The sequence below is a fragment of the Lolium perenne genome, chromosome 2, assembly GCF_019359855.2.
Source record: "Lolium perenne isolate Kyuss_39 chromosome 2, Kyuss_2.0, whole genome shotgun sequence".
Classification (NCBI taxonomy): Eukaryota; Viridiplantae; Streptophyta; class Magnoliopsida; order Poales; family Poaceae; genus Lolium; species Lolium perenne.
In genome coordinates this window covers 228,530,961-228,540,084 of record NC_067245.2, presented here as the reverse complement: position 1 = coordinate 228,540,084, position 9,124 = coordinate 228,530,961, and the positions used below count along the sequence as shown (strand labels likewise).

The 9,124-nt window shown below is 45.5% G+C and overlaps 1 non-coding gene across 1 annotated transcript; it reads left to right on the top strand.

The window, feature by feature from the left end:
- Positions 1-2,755: 2,755 nt before the first annotated feature.
- Positions 2,756-2,827, top strand: TRNAW-CCA (transfer RNA tryptophan (anticodon CCA)). Its single transcript has one exon. It is a non-coding gene; the product is annotated as a tRNA-Trp (tRNA).
- Positions 2,828-9,124: the final 6,297 nt, after the last annotated feature.

Genomic DNA, 9,124 nt, shown 5'->3' with positions numbered 1-9,124 from the left:
TGAGGGTCCAATTAGGGTGGGATTAGGTTTAGAGATGGTTTCACACCATTTGGTCAAGGTATGAAGGCATAGGTCAAGGTTTGGGTAAAATGGCTATGTGCCACATATGCCTCTATGCATATGTTCATTTGATTTTTAATTTGACTTGGCTTGACCCAATTAAGGTGGTTGAGTGTTGAAATGGTATAGAGGAGTGATCCAACCATTCACAACAAGTCCCAGGGTCAAGATCCCCAAATTCACAAAGTTGTTGTTTGCTCACATATGCCTCTATGACATTTTTAATTTCTTTTTATCTTCTTTGGTTTCACCTTGGATTTGGCTCGATAAGCACTAGGTAAGGTTTATGAAGGTTTTCACATCCTCTAAATAAAGTGGAAAGGCCTAGGGTAAAGTTTTACAAAAATAGCCATAGGCACATATGCCTTTTTCTTATTTAAATTCTTTTTATTTTATTTTAACTTGGATGGTAAAAGGGATGTGAGGTTTAGGGTTTAAGAGTATTTCAAATACTAATTAAACAATCATGGCAAAAGCACAAGAATTAAGCAAGATCACTAGGTATCAAACTTAATTTAATAAAAGTTTTTGTTGGTTCCAAATTTTGGGAAAAGGGAAATTCATTTTCTTTGTTTTTGAAATTTTTGGGATGTTACAAACCCTTCCCCCTTAAAAAAATCTCGTCCCGAGATTTTAAGAAAAGTTAGGTTCCTAAGAGAGATTGAGCAATGAGATTAACAGGAGAACATACTTGGCATGGCCTGGGGTGCTTCCTGGGCTTCAGTGGCAGTCATGTGGTAGAGACGGCCGTTGTTGTTGTTCTGGTTCCTTCTTCCTGCAAGCGGCGCTGTTGCTGAGCAGGTGTTGCGGTATTGGCGGCAATCTTGGCAAGCTTCTTGGGGCACTCATTGGAGTAGTGACCCACAAAACCACATTCATAGAAGTTGATGGTGGACTTGTCCTTGGGGTTGACGGGAACAGCGTTACTTCCACTCACTGGGGCAGTATTGGGGTGGTTGTTGTTGCCATTGGGGTGGTTGTTGATGTTATTGTTGTTGTTGTTGTTGTTGTTGTTGTTGCGATTGTTGTTGGTGTTGCGGTTGTTGTTGTTGTTGCTTGGGCGGTAAGGCTGAGCTGGGGGCTTGTTGTATCTAGAGGCAAATCCTCCAGTTGAGTTGTTGCGGTACTTCTGGGCGTTGTTGGGTCCATTCTGGTTCATCATTCTTCTCTTGCGGTTCTCGTTGGCTTGGTGCAGCTTCCCTTCCACTGGATGGCTGAGTCCACCAGGGCTTCGAGGTCAGCGAACGGAATGTTCACTAACACAGTTTGCATTTCATCATGCAGTCCGTTCAGAAATCTCTCCTTCCTTTTCTCGTTGGCCGCCGAAGGAGATGACGCTGCCGTCGGCTGGGAAGGGCCGGTCGGCGAAGCAGCCAGCGTTGTCGCTGACGCGGTCGAGGGAGCCGAATCTCCAGATCAAGCCTGAAGCGACTCGCTCGCCGGTGGTGATGGTGAGGCCCGTACGGATGAAGACACCGGCCGAGGATGCTGAAGGCCCCACGGTGGGCGCCAAATATCGTGGTATCGTGACGGCATATGCCATAGGGTGGCTAACGAAGGTGGTTCCTAGGAGATCTCAAGGCGGTATCCGGATGCGGGTATGGGGACGAGCGACACGGCGACGTACCCAGGTTCGAGGCCCTCCAATGGAGGTAACACCTCTACTCCTGCTAGAGTGTATATGATGATCACACAATACAAGGTTGCTCCTTGAGTGTATCCATTGCTCTGGGAGGCTAAGGAAGACAAGAGTCTCTCTCACAGGGCAGCGCTAAGGGTGGAAGTGAAGTGAGAATGATCGATCCCCTGCACGAGAGGGGGTAGTGCGGCTTATATAGGCACCGGCACTTTACATATAAGACCCTATAGTCTACTGACCGGCTTGGCCGGCTCCGGCTTCCGCTCCTTCCCGAGGCAGTGACGTCAGGAGCCGTTGAGGCCTCATGGCCTGTCCCATCCGGCTGCCAAGGTCAGCGGTATGGAGAGGAGGTGTCCCTGTCGCCATCAGCCACTGTAGGCAGTACGGATCGACGTAGACCATGATGGCCCGTTCGGCGCGTGGCACTATTGCTCCACACCGCGCTTTACGGAAGATGAAGTCAGCGTGGACTTTGGGAACCCGGATCACCAACCCAGTTCCTTCTAGTGCAAGACTCGCCAGCCTCGAGTCGGTCTGAGGTACAAACCCCCAGTCGGATATGGCTTGTAGAAGCCGGCGGCCACGGCATTGGCGGCCGTAGCTTGAGCCGACTAGGACCTAGAGCCGGCCGGCCCGGGACCCGGCCCGACCACGCCGGCCGAGGCTGCTCCTCAGCCGGCCTTTGCCGCGAGCCGGCCAGTGGCCAGCCGACTGCTCCGCGTCCATTGCCCTACCCGAGGTCTTCCCCCCGACAACGGGCGCCACACTGGCATGTGTGGCGCCCATGGGAGGGGCGCCACACAAAAGGGTTAGATGGGTGAAATAGTTTGCCCAAAGGATCAGTCTATGCTATAATTGCAACACAAGGTTATTTCTGTGTAAATGCCTCGAGTGATAGATCGATGGAGTCATCGAGAGAGGTTACTAAATTCTGGTGCACAAAGTGGCAGTACGATCTACCATCCGTGAACAAGGTTAAGATGGGCAAGGTACTCGTACTTTCATTTTACCTCTGCCAAGAAACGTCAACCGTAATTGTACGGAACTAACATCGCCGGATCCGTGGCGCAATGGTAGCGCGTCTGACTCCAGATCAGAAGGTTGCGTGTTCGATTCACGTCGGGTTCAATATCCCGAACTTAATATCCGGTTATCTTTTTAATTAATTCGCACCTGAACCTATTGGGCCCTATCTGGATGTAGACTTCGACGGCAATCTTAACCTTGCGGCCATTTGCAGGCTCGACTACTTGGGCCACATATGGCTATTCGTTCAAAAGTTACTAACTAGGCTTTTGTCTCATTTTTGTGGCCGAGATATGATTTTTGGGTTCAGTGTAGCTTTGGGCCTCTTTGTAGATGTTCTTTTTTATGGGAGGTGCTATACACCGACCGGGTCGGTGTGAATGGGGTGTCGCACACCCCCGACCCGGCGGTTCTGTAGTGGGCTGCGGCCTAGCCCATCAGGTAAGTTCGTTTTTATTTTTCTTATTCCCCATTTCTTTTCTGTTTACATATTTTTGTTATTTAAAAAACAGAAATATTTTTACAAATCCATTTATTTATAATCCGAATGTTTTAATTTTATGAATTTTTTTAAAAAATATTTTTTGAAAGAATAAAAAGTTTAAAAACAATTTTCAGAATTTAACCATTTTTTGAGATCGAACATTTTTAAAATTTTGCATTTTCTTTAAAATTTGAACATTTTTCGAACATAAACGTATTTTAAATTTAAATATTTTTCGATATGAACATTTTTCAAATACGAATAATTTTTAACTTTGAACATTTTTTAGATTTGAACATATTTTAAGTTTGAATATTTTAAGTTTGAATATATTTTAATTTAAACAATTTTAAAGTTTGAACAGTTTTCAAAATTGAGCATTTGTAAAGTTGTAATTTTTACGAATTTGAGAAAAAAGGAAAAGGAAAAAATGAAAAAACAACAGGAAAAAGAAACAAAAAAAGAAAAGAGAAAGAATAAACAGAAAATGGAAAAAGAAGGAAAAAGGCCGAAATGGGCCGGGCCCTATAACCGACCAGGGGTGTGCGGCATGTCGTACACACCTACCTGCTCGGTGTATAGGATTTTCCCTTTTTTATAGGCAATCCTGGGGTTGCTAAAAATAGGTCTTAAGGGATTTCGGTTCGCCCATTGCTCCTTTTGTTTTTTCCCAAAATAGGTAGGATGGTAGGTTAGCCTTTGCATCAATCGAGGGATATGATTTTTTATTTAGAATTTTGTTCAACATAGATCTGATAAAAGCATGCATCACAAAATCAAAAGCCATCACTTAACAACTAGAAACCCAATAATGGTTGAAGTAACATTCCATCACGGTCTTATACCCTGGAAACGCAAAACTACATCCCACCAGGCACCAGCTAATTATTTGGACATCACTGAGCCATCCTACGACGAGAAACAGTCGCATCGAGCCATGCTAGTCTCCGGCTTCGCTCTTGCGTCACCATACATACAGTGCATGGCGTGGCGGCGCAGCATTTCACGGGGAAAGCAACGTGTCCGCCCGACGTATACATATATCTTTTTTTTGCGGGTATATATACATATATCTGCACTGCACGCGTATCTCTCTTGGATCTCACAAACATATATGCATCCCGTGAAGGCCCGATTCATTGAATGCAATACATGGCAGTGAGGTCCATTCGCGCGTGCGTGCGTCGGTAGGTGCCAAGGTTGCATACGTCCTACACAGCAAACCAGATCTACCAAATTAGCTATGCTGCCGGCCAGTAACAAGGTCGCTTGGGTGCTAGTTGTGTGCACGGCAACACGGGATCGGCAAGTGACGCGGCAGAGAGAAGCCTACAAAACAGATGAGAATATTTCCTCGTGGTGATCGAGACCGACGGGGAAGACAGGCATGGCTGGCTACCTGCTCGACACTTCCCATGACACTATATATGTGACACATCAGAATTTGGAATCTCATGCTGGCTGCTCGCCCAACTTGGGGTTTGTTTCCATCCCTTGTTCTTCGCATGGAATTGCTCTTCTTTTATTCCGGTTTGGAGGGCTCCGGGCGACCACGACATGATCCCACATTCCCGGTTCCACAGGCAACTGCAGAGCCGGATATCTCATGTGGCGCTAGCGCAACAAAGCAAAATTAGCCATACTTGATGAGTTTGGCTGATTAAGCTAGGTGAGCTTCAAGAAGAGAAGCTATCGTTAATGGACGTCGCTAGCGCTCGATCAACCGAGAATCGGCATAAGGCCCGATCAATTGATCCTGACATTTTTTTTTCTATAGAATCGTATCTACTTGGGCCCATCCATAAGTGTTTATGGGCTTTTTCGATCTAGGCTTTTTTTTTACTAAGGGGTTGGGAAAATGCAATTACAAAAAATAAAAATTGTATAGATTACAGATCCATGTGCAATTGTGCATCTATGAGAAAAATGCATATATTATACTACCTCTGTCTATTTTTAGATGTCAAAAATTTGTCTAAATTCAAATGTATCTAGACATTTTTTAGCCATAGATACATCCAAATTTAGACGAACCACTGGACATCTATTAACGGACGGAGGGAGTATTTTACATAAAGTTACACTTACATGTGGACATACCTTTAAATTGCACACATGTATGTGCAAATACACATTAAAAAAGTAGCAACACTTTCCAATAGCACACATATGTGCAGTTGCACATATATGTGTAATTATGGATAATATATGTTTAAAGAAACATACACAAATACGTAAGAGTTGTGAAATTATACACATATGCGCAATTGCACAACTATATGCAATTGCATGTAAAAAATATAGATTTCCAATTACACATATATATGTAATTGCGCAACTATATGTAATAGCACACGAGAAAAAAAATATGACAACTGCAATTACACATCGATGAAAATTATGCATGTAAAAAAAATAATAAAACACAAAAAACCCTAGCTTTGGGTGCAATTAAAAAAAAGACCGAATAGCTAGACAATTAAAGGCCCGACATCAACAGAAAAACAAAAAAAAAGGCTAATAACCAACACAACAACTCACTATAATCTGATTCTACGCGTTAAAGAAAAGAAAAAATAACTAGAGATGGATCGATCGAGCGCTGACATATTTCTCGGGTAACCGAGAGCTAGCCTCGGTAATCGCTAAAACCCATATAAGTTCTACGGGCCCTGTCCCTTCGCCAGCGGCGTCACTCGTTAACTCCACCTCCTGGAGGCTTAGAGGCGGGCGGACCACAACATCTTGTTCTTGAAGAGGTGGTTACATCTTTAATCAAAATAAAAGCATCATCGTTCTATCCTTGCTCCACCGACATGTCTAGCCCCGCAGCCCCTCGTCAACAGCAGAAGGTAGGTTTTCTGTTCATTGTTTAGATTATTTTTCGGTGTCTTTTTCAAGATGACGACTCAGAATAACATCCTTTCCGCCCTATCCTTGCTTCGTTGGTGTGTCTGGCAGCACAACCGCTCGCCAGCAGCTAGCAGGAGGTTTTCCCGTTATTTGTTTAGATTTTTCGTGTCTTTTTATGGATGGTGAGACGGGGACCACATTCTGAAGTCAATAATAAAGTCCTCCCTGTCCTACACTTGCTGCCGGTGCATCTAGCGCCGGCAAAGTGCCATGGAGTTGCGCCTCCCGTGGATCCCTCCTAGGATCTGTGGTCGGTTTTCGTGTTTATTAGCGTGGTTTCAGCCTTTCAGGTCCGGCTCTTGCGCTCTATGAGTCTTATCTTTGTTGATGGTGTGCTGCTCTTTTAGATCTTAACATGACGGCTTCCCATTCGTCTACCACCACAAGATTTACTATGACATCAGCTCGAGCGATGGACGGGCGAGGACGGTGATGCGCCAACGGCTCGCATCAATGTTCGTTGTCGTCACTACGTGATCCAAGAACCTATTTATATTTTTTATTACTTCTTAAATTCCTTGTACTACTATGGATGATTATGGGTGGACTGCAAAAAGGAAAATTAACTTATTGACTCTTTTCCCTTACAAAACATCTATTGAGTATTTTACTTGTTTCTTCCGGAAAGGAACTGGACAATTGGGACTTGGCCAAAACCAAATCACGCGACAACTAACTAAAGCTCACTCGAGGGTGATAACTGAACTTCTCACAAAGCATTAAAGTTCCGAAACGGAACTGATCTATAGCATTGACTGAAATCACAACGCAATTACTCTGGATGGTGATCGGTGAAGGATCGACGACAAGCACTGCTGGAGAGGGACAGGGGTCGAAAGCTTCCATGGTGGTCTCCTCGATCGCCTCCGTCCAGTCTATTTTCCCTTGGGCTGTTCATATCGCAGCTTTCAGCAGCTGTGATCTTCCTGGCTAGGCTGATCGAGTCTCGACTGGGACAGCGCGGTGAAAAAAGCCGGTCGGTCAAAATGTCAAACGTACCTGGTGAAAAGCGAAAGGTAAGAACGGCTATTCATCACCCTGTAAAATTGTTGCACGTTTTAGTTGTAGATGTAACTATCCATCGTACGACACATCGACGTCGGAGGAGTAGTGGTAGGCAGCAACGGATAAAGCACCAGAAGTACGACGCTCCATCATGTCGACACTTGTTCTCCCTAACCAAATGTTTAATCGAGGAGGAGGGGAATATTAGTATTTCCAGAGGAGAGGAGATGATGTCCAGAGATACGAGACACACCAAAACAGAGAGGAGATATCATAGATATATGGGAGGTGCCGTACGTCGACGTCACCAGAGGATCCAGAAGCTGCACACTTGTCCTCGCCCCATTTGTTGTACCTCCTGTCCATGGCATGGAGCTCTGATTAGCTGACCTGATTCCTGCCCTATACCAGTTCAATATTCTAAAGGATGAGAGCACATCTAGTCCTGTCCTTAATTTGAATCGTTCTCCAAAGATCTTTGACACGTAAGACAGATTTTTCGATAAAGGGAATATATTAATATCAAGAGATACCAATTACATCCAGCCTCTGCAACAACGCACCACCCTAATGGTTCTACGGATGCACACAACCAAAAAAAGGAAAACACGTAAGACATAGCCGCGTTCAGTCACATACACTGAAGGTATTTGCTATCCGGCACGGTTTAATGAAGTGTCTTGGCGTGATGCCATTTTCACTCTCTAGGGCTCTTTATGGACGCATCGGACGCAACAGGTTGGCGACATGGAGAGTGGTGGGCTAGGGCTGGTCCATTTGCCTGACAATTATCATTCTCTAGGCTAATCTTTCATTTCTCCCGTCCGTCGCTACGCTTTCGCACCCAATCGCCACTGTTGTTCCCCACACACTCATCCTTCACAGCCATGGCGCCGAAAGCTTTCATACCGTCATTGAAGACGAAGGTGGATGGTCCGAAGGGCGCGACGATGCTCTTTAGCAAACCGCGCAAGGCGCCTACAGCGAAGTTGAATCTTGAGTCGTAGTCAAAACAGATTGGGATAGAGAAGTGGTGCATGAAGGCCGACATCGAGAAGATATAGGCCATCGATGCGGCACGCCGCCTTGTTGACTACTTTGGGCGCCGTCGAGCCCCGGGGGAAGCTAAGGGAGTGGCACGTACGTGCCAGGGAATGCCTCACCATCCTTGCTTGCCTTCTACAACGAAGGCGCCACCATGACATTGTTGTCAAGGTTCACGCCACAGTAACGCCGATAGTGAGCCACATGGCGGATTCACCCCCAACGTCGTGTTTTCCCTATCGTACGATGAGCGGCGGCAACAAGTACCATTCACTGTACCTCCTATCCATGGCATGGAGAGCTGATTAGCTGACCTAACCGCCACTCCTGCTTCCTACGATTAGAATTCTCTGTTGAATAGTCCTGCAATATAATTCTCATGAACTGGATCCACCATGATTTGGATTGAAAACAATAGAGGCTCTACGAGGGCCCACCCAATCAGATGCTAGGGAGCTAATAAGAAGGACCCACATGGGCATTGAGACAAGGCATGGGGAACCAAATTGGTGACACAACCCTGCGTGTTCTCATTCTCTCTGCCAACCTAAGCTCCCTTCCCGTCATGTGTCACACGCACTGTGCGAGGTTGGCGACGTGATGTGATGGCCAGTAATTGAGATTAGATTTGCGTGTGATGGTTGAGATATGCTAGTCATGGGCCAAAGGTAGCAAGATAGTGTAGTAATGGACCATAGCTAGCTCCAGCGCCACCGAATCTTCTTTAGGGTCTAATTTCCTAGATTAGCCGCTAGTGCTAACTGCTATCGCAACAAGTCAAGCTGTTAGGTTCAGGGGTGAGATCATCGCACACTGCATGCATAGTCAGTCAGTCACACACACCTTTTTACATACAGAGAACTAATTAAAGCCTAACTGAGACTTGCTAACGATTGGAAGTTGCCAAATGTCCATATCAGATACTGATTTGTTCAAGTAACCTGGCAAAACGA